This window comes from Saccostrea cucullata, unplaced genomic scaffold (assembly GCF_032062105.1).
Source record: "Saccostrea cucullata isolate Sc308-1 unplaced genomic scaffold, CSIRO_AGI_Scuc_v1 ctg2841, whole genome shotgun sequence".
NCBI lineage: Eukaryota > Metazoa > Mollusca > Bivalvia > Ostreida > Ostreidae > Saccostrea > Saccostrea cuccullata.
Genome location: NW_026933988.1, coordinates 79,305 through 94,518, shown reverse-complemented (window position 1 = coordinate 94,518; position 15,214 = coordinate 79,305). Strand labels below are relative to the sequence as shown.

At 35.1% G+C, this 15,214-nt stretch overlaps 1 long non-coding RNA gene across 1 annotated transcript; it reads right to left on the bottom strand.

Moving 5' to 3' along the window:
* Window positions 1-5,785: 5,785 nt before the first annotated feature.
* LOC134239752 (uncharacterized) lies at window positions 5,786-7,969 on the bottom strand. Its single transcript, XR_009986284.1, has 3 exons — window positions 7,875-7,969; window positions 6,124-6,294; window positions 5,786-5,872 (listed from the first exon to the last, which is right to left on the bottom strand). It is a non-coding gene; the product is annotated as an uncharacterized LOC134239752 (long non-coding RNA).
* Window positions 7,970-15,214: the final 7,245 nt, after the last annotated feature.

Sequence of the window (15,214 nt, the reverse complement as noted above, 5' to 3'; positions counted from 1 at the left end):
TGGTTTCTCCGTTCTTGAGCAGAACTGATTCATAAAGACTTTTTCCCTATGTATTCCTATCTATTTAAAACTTGAATCACTCATTGTGATCCTACCTTAACCATCCTTAATTTGAACCTTGGTACTTGAGAATCATGTAGAAGTAAAATAATTAGGATTTACTGCATTACTTCATTTATTTTATATAGGGGAGATAGATCCATTCAGTGCTAAAGAAAATGAATGATTTTTTCCTCTTTTTTCAAACATTTATGAATAATTCTGGTAGATTTCCTTGTGAAAGTTGTAAATGAGTATTTAAAGTTACACAGTCATTCAGGGACCTAATACCGAGTCATACAGGGTGTGAAATGGAAATCCGTATTGGGAGTCATACAGGGTGAATAACGGAAATCCATATTTGGCGATGCGAAGCCAAGTCCCAATACGGATTTCCATTTCACACCCTGTATGACTCCATATTAGGTCCCTAACTGACTGTGTTATGAATTTATCCCGCTGAAGACCTTTTTAAATATTATAAAATATATGTGCATATAATGAAAATATCAAGTTTTAATCCAATAACAATCAACAAAAAATATCGTAACAAGAACTTGACCTTGTGACCTTGACTGTTACCTATATACTGAGTACTAAAAATAGCTTTTATGAACTTTTGCCAGAACTTTTGAATCGTAGGAGATAAAGACTTTATATTTGTTATGCATACTCCACTAATAAAGTTCTTTCAAATGACACCAAGGGCAGTGACCTTGTGACCTTGATTGTGACCTATTTGCTAAAAATAGCCTTTTCAAACTTTGTTGGTACCAGGGACATAGTGTTTACAAACACATCTTGTGGCTCGAGCTCTTTAATTCTATTGGTGTGCGCAATAATTATTGCTCTTTTCAAAATAGTTACATTTAATGTCACAAATCTGATTTATGCAGCAACAAATCTTGTAGAGAGTGAGAGAGCAGTTATTTCATTTTGAGACTTGATACCTGCATTTATTTCTCCAACAAAATGATATATTTAAGATATCTTGACTTAAAGTAAGGGATCAACAGATGAATTCAATTAATGCTCCTGTGAATTCAGATTGATTCACATATCTTTCAACTGAAGATAGAATTAATTTTAAGTAGAATTGTTGTTTATAGAAGTTTAAACTACTTGGTAATTTTCAAGCAACAAGACTGCTAAACTAGTACTTCAATTGAAAGATGTTTTTCAATTTTGAATTCAACAAGAGCATTTAATTGAACTGATGCGTGCATAAAATCAATAATTGCTCCTGAGAATTGAAACTCCGTATCCATATGCGTCAAATGATTTCTTTAATTCAGCCTTGATGAGTATACATATTTTTTTCTCTTTAATTCAGCCTTGATGATATACATATTTTTTTCTCTTTAATTCAGCCTTGATGAGTATACATATTTTTTTGTATGTGGACATAATTAAATCACTGGGAGTAATTAATTGATTTGATGCATTCTTCGGTTATTTGGTAAGCATCATGATTTTTAAGAAAATGAATGCTAGTGTTTGTCATACGATTCCTTCACATTCCGATAAACCAATTTTTAGCTCACCTGAGCCGAAGGCTCAAGTGAGCTTTTCTGATCACATTTTGTCCGTCGTCCGTCCGTCCGTCCGTCTGTCTGTCCGTCCGTCTGTAAACTTTTCACATTTTCGACTTCTTCTCAAGAACCACTGGGCCAATTTTGACCAAACTTGGTACAAAGCATCCTTGGGTGAAGGGGAATTCAAATTGTTAAAATGAAGGGACATATCCCCTCGTAAGGGGAGATAATCAAGAAAAGACAAAAATAGGGTTGGGTCATTAAAAAATCTTCTTCTCAAGAACCACTGAGCCAGTAAAGCTGAAACTTATGTGGAAGCATCCTGGGGTAGTGTAGATTCTAAATTGTTCAAATCATGACCCACTGGGAAAGGGCGGGGCCACAATGGGGAATCAAAGTTTTACATAGAAATATATAGGAAAAATCTATGAAAATCTTCTTCTCAAGAACCACTGAGCCAGAAAAGCTGAAACTTATGTGGAAGCATCCTAGTATAGTGTAGATTCTAAATTGTTCACATCATGACCCCCGGGGGAAGGGCGGGGCCACAATGGGGAATCAAAGTTTTATATAGAAATATAAAGGAAAAATCTTTGAAAATCTTCTTCTCAAGAACCACTGGGCCAGAAAAGCTGAAACTTATGTGGAGGCATCCTGGTATATTGCAGATTCTAAATTGTTCAAATAATGACCCCCGGGGGAAGGGCGGGGCCACAATGAGGAATCAAAGTTTTATATAGAAATATATAGGAAAAATCTTTGAAAATCTTCTTCTCAAGAACCACTGGGCCAGAAAAGCTGAAACTTATGTGGAAGCATCCTGGTATAATGTAGATTCTAAATTGTTCAAATAATGACCCCCGGGGGAAGGTCGGGGCCACAATGGGGAATCAAAGTTTTACATAGAAATATATAGGAAAAATCTTTGAAAATCTTCTTCTCAAGAACCACTGAGCCAGTAAAGCTGAAACTTATGTGGAAGCATCCTGGGGTAGTGTAGATTCTAAATTGTTCAAATCATGACCCCCCGGGAAAGGGCGGGGCCACAATGGGGAATCAAAGTTTTACATAGAAATATATAGGAAAAATCTATGAAAATCTTTTTCTCAAGAACCACTGAGCCAGAAAAGCTGAAACTTATGTGGAAGCATCCTAGTATAGTGTAGATTCTAAATTGTTCACATCATGACCCCCGGGGGAAGGGCGGGGCCACAATGGGGAATCAAAGTTTTATATAGAAATATATAGGAAAAATCTTTGAAAATCTTCTTCTCAAGAACCACTGGGCCAGAAAAGCTGAAACTTATGTGGAAGCATCCTGGTATAATGCAGATTCTAAATTGTTCAAATAATGACCCCCGGGGGAAGGGCGGGGCCACAATGGGGAATCAAAGTTTTATATAGAAATATATAGGAAAAATCTTTGAAAATCTTCTTCTCAAGAACCACTGGGCCAGAAAAGCTGAAACTTATGTGGAAGCATCCTGGTATAATGTAGATTCTAAATTGTTCAAATAATGACCCCCGGGGGAAGGGTGGGGCCACAATGGGGAATCAAAGTTTTATATAGAAATATATAGGAAAAAATCTTTGAAAATCTTCTTCTCAAGAACCACTGGGCCAGAAAAGCTGAAACTTGTGTGGAAGCACCCTGGTATAGTGTAGATTTTAAATTGTTCAAATCATGACCCCCGGGGGAAGGGCGGGGCCACAATGGGGTATCAAAGTTTTACATAGAAATATATAGGAAAAATCTTTGAAAATCTTCTTCTCAAGAACCACTGGGCCAGAAAAGCTAAAACGTATGTGGAAGCATCCTGGGGTAGTGTAGATTCTAAATTGTTCAAATCATGACCCCCGGAGGAAGGGCGGGGCCACAATGGGGAATCAAAGTTTTATATAGAAATATAAAGGAAAAATCTTTGAAAATCTTCTTCTCAAGAACCACTGGGCCAGAAAAAGTGAAGCTTATGTGGAAGCATTCTGGGGTAGTGTAAATTCTAAATTGTAGGAATCATGACCCCTAGGGGAAGGGCTTCTCAGGAACCACTGGGCCAAAAAAGCTGAAACATATGTGCCCATTGAAGGATCATGTAGTAGTGTAGATTTCAAAATGTCTAACTTATGATCAGTGGGGTAGGGTGGGGATGCATTATGTATAATAAGGGGGAAATCTGGTAAAGAACAGAATGGTCAAAGCTTCTCAGGTGAGCGATGTGGCCCATGGGCCTCTTGTTAGGTTTTTACGTCACCATGCAAAATTAATTCCTTGGTTCTCAGACTTTTTAGGTCACCTGAGTAACTCAGGTGACCTATTGCTATCCGTTTTCGTCCGTCGTCGTGCGTCGTGTGTCGTGTGTTAACATTTGAACATTTTCAGCTTCTTCTCTGAAACCACTGAACCAATTTCAACCAAATTTGGTATACAGCATCTATGGATGGAGGGGAACAAAAATTGTGAATTTCATGGTCCACGTCCCCCTGGGGCCTGAGGGGTGGGGCCAAAACCACTAAAATTATTGCAATCTTTAAAAATCTTCTTCTTTACTCCTGGACATCAAGCAGGCAAACTGTTGGCATGAATGTAATGAGCATTGAGTCCTCTACCAAAATTGTGAAATTCATGGCCCCAGGGTCAGGGGTTCTAGTGCTAGGGCGGGGCTCAATAGATTATATAGTGAAAATGCATTATTTCTTTGAAAATCTTCTTCTCTGCTCCTGGGTATTAAATAAACTAACTAAGCACATAGTTATGATGAGCAAGAGTGCCTCTTCCAGATTTGTGAATTTTATGGACCCAGGGTCACGGGTTCTGGTGTTAGGGCGGGGCTCTATAGATTATATAGTGAAAATGCATTATTTCTTTGAAAATCTTCTTCTCTGCTTCTGGGTATCAAATAAACTAACTAAGCACATAGTTATGGTGAGCAAGAGTATCTCTTCCAGATTTATGAATTTTATGGCCCCAGGGTCAGGGGTTCTGGTGATAGGGCGGGGCTCTATAGATTATATAGTGAAAATGCATTTTTTCTTTGAAAATCTTCTTCTCTGCTCCTGGATATTAAATAAACTAACTAAGCAAATATTTATGATGAGCAAGAGTGCCTCTTCCAGATTTGTGAATTTTATGGCCCCAGGGTCAGGGTTTCTGGTGTTAGGGCGGGGCTCTATAGATTATATAGTAAAAATGCATTATTTCTTTGAAAATCTTCTTCTCTGCTTCTGGGTATTAAATAAACCAACTAAGCAAAAAGTTATGTTGAGCAAGAGTGCCTCTTCCAAAATTTTGAATTTTATGGCCCCAGGGTCAGGGTTTCTGGTGTTAGGGCGGGGCTCTATTGATTATATAGTGAAAATGCATTTATTCTTTGAAAATCTTCTTCTCTGCTCCTGGGTATTAAATAAACTAACTAAGCACATAGTTATGATGAGCAACAGTGCCTCTTCCAAAATTGGTGCATCTAGCAAAGTGGTTTTTTTATGCCCCCAGAGTCAGAGAGGGGGGGGGGGGGGGGGGGGGTTACATAGTCTGAAAATAAATTAATGCTTTGAAATCTGCTCTTTGGTATTAATCAACCATTTTATGACAACATTTTCAAAATTTGGAAATACCGGTATGTGGCCCATGGATCAGTGGTTCCTTTAGGGTGAGGTACACAACTGGGTATAAAATGGAAGTGCATTTTCTTTTTGTTACTCTGATCTACCTCTGGGTATTAAGTAAATAGAGTAAGCTAAGTTAATAATTATGATAAGCAATGGTGCCTCTTTCAAAATTGTAGATTGTGAATTGAATTCCATGGCCTCTGGTTTAAAACACAAACCAAATTTAATTGTTTGAAAGTTGTTACACAATACTCAGGTGACCTATAAGGCCCGTGGGCCTCTTGTTTTTTGAAATATGATGAGGGAAGGAGACACTATTTTTACTTTTTATTGCCCCCCAAAACATGGTGAGGCTGCTTTTACATTGTACAAAACCTCAAAAAATAGTGATGGAGGTGATTTGTTTTTTATTTCATTGATTTAGCAATAAAAAGGGTCAACTGGGCACCCTTGGAAGAGATGGGGGGTTGGGAACCAAGAAATTAATTTTTATGGCCCAATCACTCAAAGAAATCAAATATGATTTAATTATTGATCTTTAGCTCATCACTTGACCGCTCTGATCTTTTACTCGAAAACATTAGTTTCAAATATAAGAATTAGAAACATCAAGAATATTCTTTATTTTGCGTTAGAAATAATTTATAATTGCTAAAAATTGGACTTGAGCTGCCTGTCTATGTGTGATGTGCCTGAAAAAATCATGATAATGTATATACACATGTATAGGAATAATCTTAAATTCACATTTCTTAATTTTCTTTTTTAATCTTTAACATTAATTGTGTAATTACAATGATAACTTCAAAACCAAGACTTTTTATTGGACATTTACACGATACATAGGGGAATATAAGAGAAACTTTTAAGGTTTTAGACTTTATATCAGAAGGACATTCAAGTAAATATATTCAGGGACACGTAAAACATCTGTGTTACTTACACAAGAGATCTACACGGATTTTTGTCCGCCCGATTTTCCGCAGGATCCACATGAGCTTGCGGCCTTGGCGTGGTGGTGTTTGCAGGACTTGTTCTTACATTGTAAAGCCCCACATTTGTCGCATTTAAAAGCTACTCCGCCGCTTTTGCATCCTGGACATGCCATTGTACTCTGTATAAAAAAAAACGAGTCTTGAAGAAAATATTTTCTCTTGTGTCTAATAACGGTGAAATACTTGTATTTATTACTATTTAATGTAGATCTCTCGTCATGTTTTGAAAATCAGTCCAGCAGATATGCATGTAAGGTACAAAAATGTCTTTTGGTCGAGCAATGTTAATATACCCCTGCTATTTTTTTTTATTTCAATGTTTATCTTTATTATTTTTAAACATAGTTTAATTGAATTCATCAAAAGGATTTAAAGCGCGGTCTTATACGAGGGTTTATCTAAAAGTAATGTCACACTGTTCCTTTCCTTTTATATATTTTAGAAAAACAACTATAATATATATAAACGAAATATATTTGATTAAATAATCTTTTGTGTTCATACACAGGGGCCTGTAGCATACTGTATTTGATTTTACGTAATCACTATATGTATACAAAAAGAGATTTTTGTATATATATATAGTGATTACGTAAAATCAAAAACTGTATGTTACCGGCCCCTGTGTGTTCATATGGAAAACATGAAATCGTATACCATTTTTTTTGTGGCAAAAATTATTATATTGCAAATACATGTAAATATTTTCATTTCATGCTTAAAAATCGGTATTCAAAGTTAGATTAAATCTAATTCGAATTCTCAAAGATTTGTGATTAAATTTAAACTTTTTGGGGGTGTTAAAAGTAATCGTTTTTAAGACTTCAAAGAACCTTGAATCATATTAGGATGCAAGTCATAGGCGTCGGAATCGTAAGGGGTGGGGGCTAGAGGGAGGGGGCCTAGCCACCCCCACCCCACTTTTTTTTCAAAGATAGACATAATATGAGTATTGAAAATTGGGGCTTACCTTTTTTCGTTGTTTTGCCCCCCCCCCCCCCCCCCCCTTTCAATTAGCCACCGGCCCACTTTCAATTTGCTTCTGTCGCCGACGAGTAATTAACTTGACCCTTATCAGAAAGATTCATGGAAATTATTTAGATGTTTTTATTGTACCTCATATTTCAATATATATATTGGTATAAGAGCTTTTAAACGTCAAAAATTCCGTTTAAAATCTTCAGTTTATGTTCGAGATTCTGTTTCTTTAAGGTATCTTGAATCTGTAAAATGCTTTCAATTATCAATATATTTCTTACGATAATTAACAACAATGAAGGATGTCATTGTCATTTAATATTAAGAATTTTCATGTAAGATCTATCTATCGAAGATTTTTTTTCTCTAAAAGAAAAAATGGGTGAAATCTAGAAATCAGTTCAAAATCATAATTAAAACAGTAATGCAAGTATGTCCAACACCTTTTTTTTTTTTTTATTGTTTTATCATTTATAATAATACTCATAGGCACTCCCCAGCTTGATTGTTATTAAAAAAAAAGAAAGATCTAATTTACTTAACATAAATACATAACATAACGTACGTACCTGTAGTTTTTTTTTTAAGTTGGGGGTGTCTATAATATATTTTTTAAATTACTGCAGGTGTCTAAGCTTCTAGAAAAGGGAAAAAAAATGCTTTTTCACTCTGGTCTTAAATTAACACAGAAAGGGTGTAATTTGCCAAATATGAAACTTACCTTTGCAAATATTCTTTTAAAGCAAAGTTCTGTGTTCTTTTTAATACTTTGTTATATACCTACTAACATTCTCGGCTTTTATACAGAATCCGCGTAATTAAAACTCAGGGACGTGTGCAAAACTAACAGTCTGGTCATTTTAATCCGGATTTCCCGGTGTTACTTCGAATATTGATTACGGAGGGTAGTACGGGAAATGGGAAACAGTGTGCTTTTAGATGTATAATCATTTTAACCATTTTATATAATAATCCCCTTCTCCCGCAACAGGCTGACTAAAAAAAGGAATATGATGAAGGGTTATTCCCTTCCATTAAATATTCATTTCACACGCCAAAAAATTGATAAAATAGAAATATATAAAATATCAAAAATCATTGCACCCCCCCCTTTTATATATATGAGCTTGATATCCTCTGATAAGTTGGACATAAAATCATTTTACAGTAAAAATCCCGGATAACTGAAATCGCATTCATACACATATTTAGGAGAAATATACTGTTTTTTCCCATAGATCAGATTCAGTATACATGTTGTGTGTTCGGTTCATATAAAACAGTTGTCTTAAGGAAAACTTTGTTTTCAATTTATATTTAGAATTAATATTTACAAAATTGTATTGTTTTAATTGTCTTTCACTTATTAACAATTTTCAATTGCCAATGAGTACATTTAGTCATGTACTATATTCTTAATTTAAGATCACAGCATAGGCGTAGGAACCGGGGGGGGGGGGGTCCCCACACTTTTTTGCAAAGATAGACATTATATAGGCATTGAAAATTGGGGTTTACTTTTTATTTGTTGGTTTAGCCCCCCACTTTCAATGAGCCACCCCACTTTCAATTTGCTTCCGACACAGTCCTATGCACAGTGTCCTCAGGTATTTGTAAACAAAAAATTGCATTACCAGGGGTTTTTGAAAGATATCAACTGATGAAAATTGTTGGATGATTCAAAGAAAAATATATAAAAAATAATAAACATATATTCTTGGTGTTTCTTTTGTCCAAAATTGTTTTAGAAGTGCACACGCAACACCATATATATAGACATTAAAATACAGCACACAGTTCCTTAAAAACTCCATTGAAAAAGATAAAAAAAAAAGTTCAAACTATACGTTGCGTATATCCTTAATCTTAACATTTCATGCACTTCATCGACTTCCGTATTTTCTTGTTTGTAAACATAATATTACGGCTATAGGAACGTGTCCAAAAACTAGTCTTGATCACGGATCTTTAAACATTGTATCCCGGTATTTTAAATCGAAAGTATATACTCTATAAAAATAAATACCAATTATTTACATTAATTTGAAAAGCATGTGATATTGACCCCTTTGCAAGTGTCAATATTAAAAGTGTAAATATTTTAAATATGTTAAGCTCATAACAATTGTGATGCAATTACATAACAAGTATTAAACATAGGCACTTGGGGTATGGACCCCCCCCCTTTTTTTCCATTTTTTTTCTTTTTTAATCTGGGTTCGAGTCACCTTTTCCCTATTTTTCTATTCTAATATGCACTATATGTTATCAAAAATGCAACTCCTTTGTCTCTACAAGCTGTTTTTAAAAATGCCGTTTTCCACTGATACATATAAAGAGAGACTCTCTTTATATGTATCAGTGGAAAACGGCATTTTTAAAAACAGCTTGTAGAGACAAAGGAGTTGCATTTTTGATAACATATAGTGCATATTAGAATAGAAAAATAGGGAAAAGGTGACTCGAACCCAGATTAAAAAAGAAAAAAAATGGAAAAAAAGGGGGGGGGTCCATACCCCAAGTGCCTATGGTATTAAAATGTGTTTTTAAACATGCAATATGAAACGTAATTACTAACAAACAGTGGTAAATGTCAATATATAAATTTAACAATTTCCCCATCTACCCCCCCCCCCCCTCTTACGTGTTTCTTCAAAACAACCATACCCAAATTACTATAACAACGCTGCACGCATTGTAATGGCTAATGGTTTAAATAAAATGATCAATATTTGATTTATCGATTTATAAACAACCCCTTTGCACTATATTGGTATTCATGCAGATTTAAAATAAAGAAGAGGTTATCAATAATATTTACACGTTCTTCAGGTTGTGAGGATACAAACTTAGAAACTGGTTGCTTTTTAGATGTAATGTCTTCCGAAGCTCGTTGACGACGATCATAATTTATTTCAAAAATAATTATTTGTTAATACTTTGAAATAAGAAAAGATTGTTGTTTTATCAATAATGTCCCAATTAAAATATTTTTGGGGGGGAGGGGGGGGGTTGTACGTCTTCTTTGGCGAATGGGGTGGAAGGGGATAAAAAAAATGCGTTGTGGGTCGTTAAATTTTAATATATGGGGATCAAAATCGGAATATGAGTTTTCCATGAATGAAAGTTTTATTGATACTATAAGTGCGAGTCCTATTGCCTTTAACTTTGCCTTTTGTTCTTTATTTCTTTGAAAAATTTTAAAATGAAATAAAATCAACAAAGAAACGAAAGTTTTACACTTTATTGTTAATTGAGCAAAACAAAACCGTCCAATATTTTAGAAATAGTACTTCCTTCACCATACAGAATTCATTCTTCGAGAAAATAGTGGGATATCTACAAAGCTTTTTTAATCTTCATAACACAGGGCTATACTTGCACTGGCGGATTTAGAGGGGGCAGGGGGGCGCCTCCCCTTTTGTGTAAAAAAAAAAAAATACACAATATCTAATAAATCAATGTTTTTGGTTTGGCTGTGCGCCCCTACCATGACCTCTAACTGGTTGCTCACCCCCTTTTCAAAATTTCTGGATCCGCCACTGACTTGATCAATCAAGTTTTGAGACAATCTGGATTCGTAAATTTCAAAAACTGATATATATTTAATGGACTTTCACATTTTATTTGTTTTAATTAAATATTACATTGTGGCTATAGAAACGTGAACAAAATCACAGGTCTTTAAATTGAGAAGATTTAAAGACAGCTAATATTTGTTTACATTGATTTGAAGAGCAAGTCACTACCCCTTCGCACAGACGGGTCAATATTGAAACAAGTTACGTGTTTTGTAAAAATACATTCTAAAAGACAAAACTTATCCAAGAAGAACGAAGTTAAACCTCTGCGAAACATTAGAGGTTGGATCAGGTGACATGGAGGAGAGAGCATCCCCTGCCGACCGGTCACACCCGCCGTGTGCTCGTTGTCATGATCAGGAAATAACGGGAAAAATCCGTCGTCAATTCAGTGTATAAATAATGGAGTAACAATTGGTATGAAAAACGTCAGTCAGCATTTGACTCAGAAATAAACTGTATTTGTTGACAAGGTCATTTGTATCGACCATACTTACGAAATGATGACTTTAAACGAGATTTCTGATATTCTTGTTTCGTCAATTTGCTTGTCAATAATTTACTTCGTTTTAGATATTGTTCATACGTAGAGCATGCTCTTGCGTATCGAATCAACTGAGATATATATACTCCGCATGCAGGTGATGAAGGTATATCGCTGCATAAGTAAGGGGAAGTTGACGATAGAAAAGTTAAAGTCATCACGTTTATCATATAGCTTGGTTGTTAGATTACCATTAGTGTCTTTTTCAAGTAATATATCCAAGTATGAAACAGAAGTGTCGGACTCTGTGGTATCTTTTATCTCAAGCTCACCAGGATACCGGTATATCGTATCGACGTAGGAATGGAAATTACCATTATTAACAGGCACGTAGCATTGTTCTTGAAAGTGGGGGGGGGGCAACCTGAGAAAATTTTTTTTACTTACCTAAATAAAGGTTGACAAGCAAAAAAAAATTTGAAAATTACTCAAACTCGAAAATCCTATTTCGTGGGGTTGGGGGGGGGGGGGGGTGTAGTGGCCAACCTTTTTCAAGGATAACTTCCTTTCACTTCCAATTTTTCCTATACTTCCTTGCTATATATGTACTGTGGTAAAAAGGGGGGGCAACCATCTTTTCAATAGACATTTTCTATAGTAAAGGTAATGTTGGGGGAAAAAGTGGGGGGGGGGGGCAGGCCCCCCGGATACTACGTGCCTGATTAATTGACAATACGTCGTCGATATATCTAAATGTCGAGTTGAAGGCCACAGCAAGTGTTTTCTTCTTTTCACGCATAAGATTTTGCATAAATTCTGCTTCATATGAATATAAAAATAAGTCTGCTAAAATTTGTACCCATGGGGATTCCAATAGACTGTTGGAATACCTGGTCTCCAAAAACTACATAAATGTTGTCATACAGAAACTCAAGCATCTTCTTGATAAGAACTTCAGAGTACTTATGTGTGCAATCAGAATCTGTTTTAACAAAATAATTTTGCAAATGACGAGGTAAGTAAATTTACGAGTTCCATTTTTATTGAAGAAGCAGCTGTCAGTGATATCAAAATTTTGGATTTCTGGATTTTAATTTGTCGTGTGGAATTGTTGTGTATAAAGTTGAAAAGTCGTAAGTTTTTAAGCTGTTGAATGTTGATTTTCGTAAAGTCTTGTGATTTCAAAGTGTCCAAAAGTTCTTCAGAATTTTTTAGTATCCATATCTGATTCACATAACTTCTTGAATATTTAGTTGCACAGTACTCTTAAGGACATATGCAAGGTACCTTACCTACTGATAATTTTCAAGATATTCTTAATTCAAACTTATAATACCATTACATGTTCTTCGACAAAAGAAAAAATATTTGCATTATTCAAAGAAAAATGTACAAAAATTACAAAACATAAATTCCAGATTTTTTTCATCAAAATTAGTTTTAGAAGAGGTGTACAAATCCATATATAGACATTAAAAGTATTGAACACAAGACCTTCATTTAGTGGAACTCTTCAACTCCAGGGAAGAACCCAATAAAGTACAAACTACGTTGCATATGACCTTAAAGTCTGTCAATATCTTAGTGAGGAGTAACGAAAGAGGCTTGGTTGAACATTTACTGGAACCTGCAATGTATCTTTGTTTGTAAGGATTCTTATGAAGTTTTGGAATCCAATATATATAAGGTAGTTCAAATTCATTTTGGCTCTGTGGAATATTAAAAGTAGTCAAAACTGACAGGTGATTTTGAAGAATTTCTTCCTTTGTCGACAGGAAAAACTACGTACTGGTCGTGTAATCTATCCTTTTTCACTTCTGGTTTATTGAACACAGAAGGATATATGGTTTTCATATTGCCCCTCAATCTTTTAATACGGGACTTTAACATGGATCTGATACATTTGATCCATTCTGACAAGGTGTCAACGTCTTCTTTTTCATATCTTGCCCATCGTCTGGCGTAATTTTCCGCAGAATCCATAATTTTATGAAATTCCGACGCCAGTTGAAGGATCGGGGTTCCCTATATTTAGGACCTTTTAAAATAAGTGATGTAAGGTCCTCATCACGAACTATATTTACGTCACCTGTAATAACGTGTCCAGCAGGACTATAGTTATAGGGCGAAGAAGAACATGAACACGAAGGAGGATTATGTTTCAGATACTAGTAGTCGGTATCCACGCCATGTAAAGTGTTTTTGTAACTGAAATGTTTGGAAGCAACGGTCGATGTATATTTGTAGGAAATGCAAGGTGTAGTCTTTAACTTGAAATATGGTGGAATGCTAGACTGGACCCTTTTGTGATTAAGAATATTTCTTATATTAACCGCGTCAACTCCTTTGTTGGCATATTGAAGTTTAAGGAAAAGACGGATTGTTTTAACTGCATTTTCTTCCGTGAAGCGTGCGGGTTTAAAGAGCCTATGATTACATGCAATATCCATAATCACAGATCCGAGTCTATAATCATTTATGGATTTCAAAAGATACTGATAAAACAAACACACTTGCATAAACCGAGTACAATAAATTTTTAACAGAGATCGACAGACTACTGGCAAATAATTTGAAGCTACAGAGTCTTCGGTCATCTTGTCAAAATTCAGCATGAACTCCTATGGTCGTTATGATCAACTTGTGTGTAGATAAATACTATGAATGGGTCAAGTCGGAACATCACTCGGCCTTTTCCGTCAAGTCGAGACTTGACGGAAAAGGCCGAGTGATGTTCCGATTGACGAATGGGTCTGACGTTTTCCACAATTTTGGTAGGCCATTTTAATACAATTCAGACTACATATTACTGAGTACTCCGTTTAATTAATCATGGATTCACTCCGGGTGTGACCGGTCGACGGGGAATGCTTTCTACTCCTTTGGCACCTGATTCCACTTCTGGTGTTTACAGAGATTCGTGTTTTTTGCTGTGTTTACGACCCGAGTTCTTCACTGGATGATTAAATGAAAGTGTTTCAATAGGAAATTGGGATGTCGGTGTTTCACAACCACACTGTCAAGAATACTCCCACCCCCTTCAGATTTAGATATTTCCTTTCGTAATAACTTCTACAATAACATTAACATCATGTGTAAAAAATCATAAATTAGTTAAATTTTAGTACAATTGGGATCTTAATGTCAATAATTAATGTGCTTTAAGGATTTCCATACTTTATGTTTGGAATGAAACATTATCATAATGACTAAAGGATTGCGTTTAAAATCTGTCTTCTCCGGGATCTTTAAATTCTATATATGTATTTAGAAAATTAATATACCCGTGGCCAGAACTAGTTTTTGGACAAGTTCTAATTGCAAGAACATAAAAGAAATTACTAGTATGACATTTAATCAGATCTTATTTAAACTAATTTGAAATTTTAAAATCGGTCAATTGAAAACCATTACAATTCAGTGTTTTAATAAAAAGCAATTTTTTAAACTATCAGTGGAGTATCAGTTTGCAAGAGTACATGTATGTGAATTACAATTCAAAAAATACCTGTATGTGTTTATCTGTGTCTATGGAACATTTCATTCAGAACTTTAGGCTGTCCAAAGTCAATTCTATGTTTAAAGTTATCCGCACGCGTAGGTTTCGGAGAAATTGGCACTTTGAAAAAAAACAAAACAAAACAAAAACAAATCAATATTTTTTTTAATGTTTCTGTTCTGATTTGCTTTTACATTAAGCACCTAAAAACTACATTCCAAAGAGATTTACTTTAGGAAATGTTAATTGAAAGGTTGGTCCCCCCCCCCCTGTATTTTACAGGGAATTGATATCCGGCAAATGTAGTACTGAATGCTTCAAAATGGGTACTGAAAGAAGTTGAAACTGAAAAAAAGATGGCCTTACCCTGTATTTTCAGAAATTTCTATTTTCAGTAACCATGGCAACACTGTTCATCAAAATCAAAAACTGATGCATAGAATTATGTATCTTAGTGTAGTCTACCTGCATGCCAAGTTATATTTAAATCCGACCAA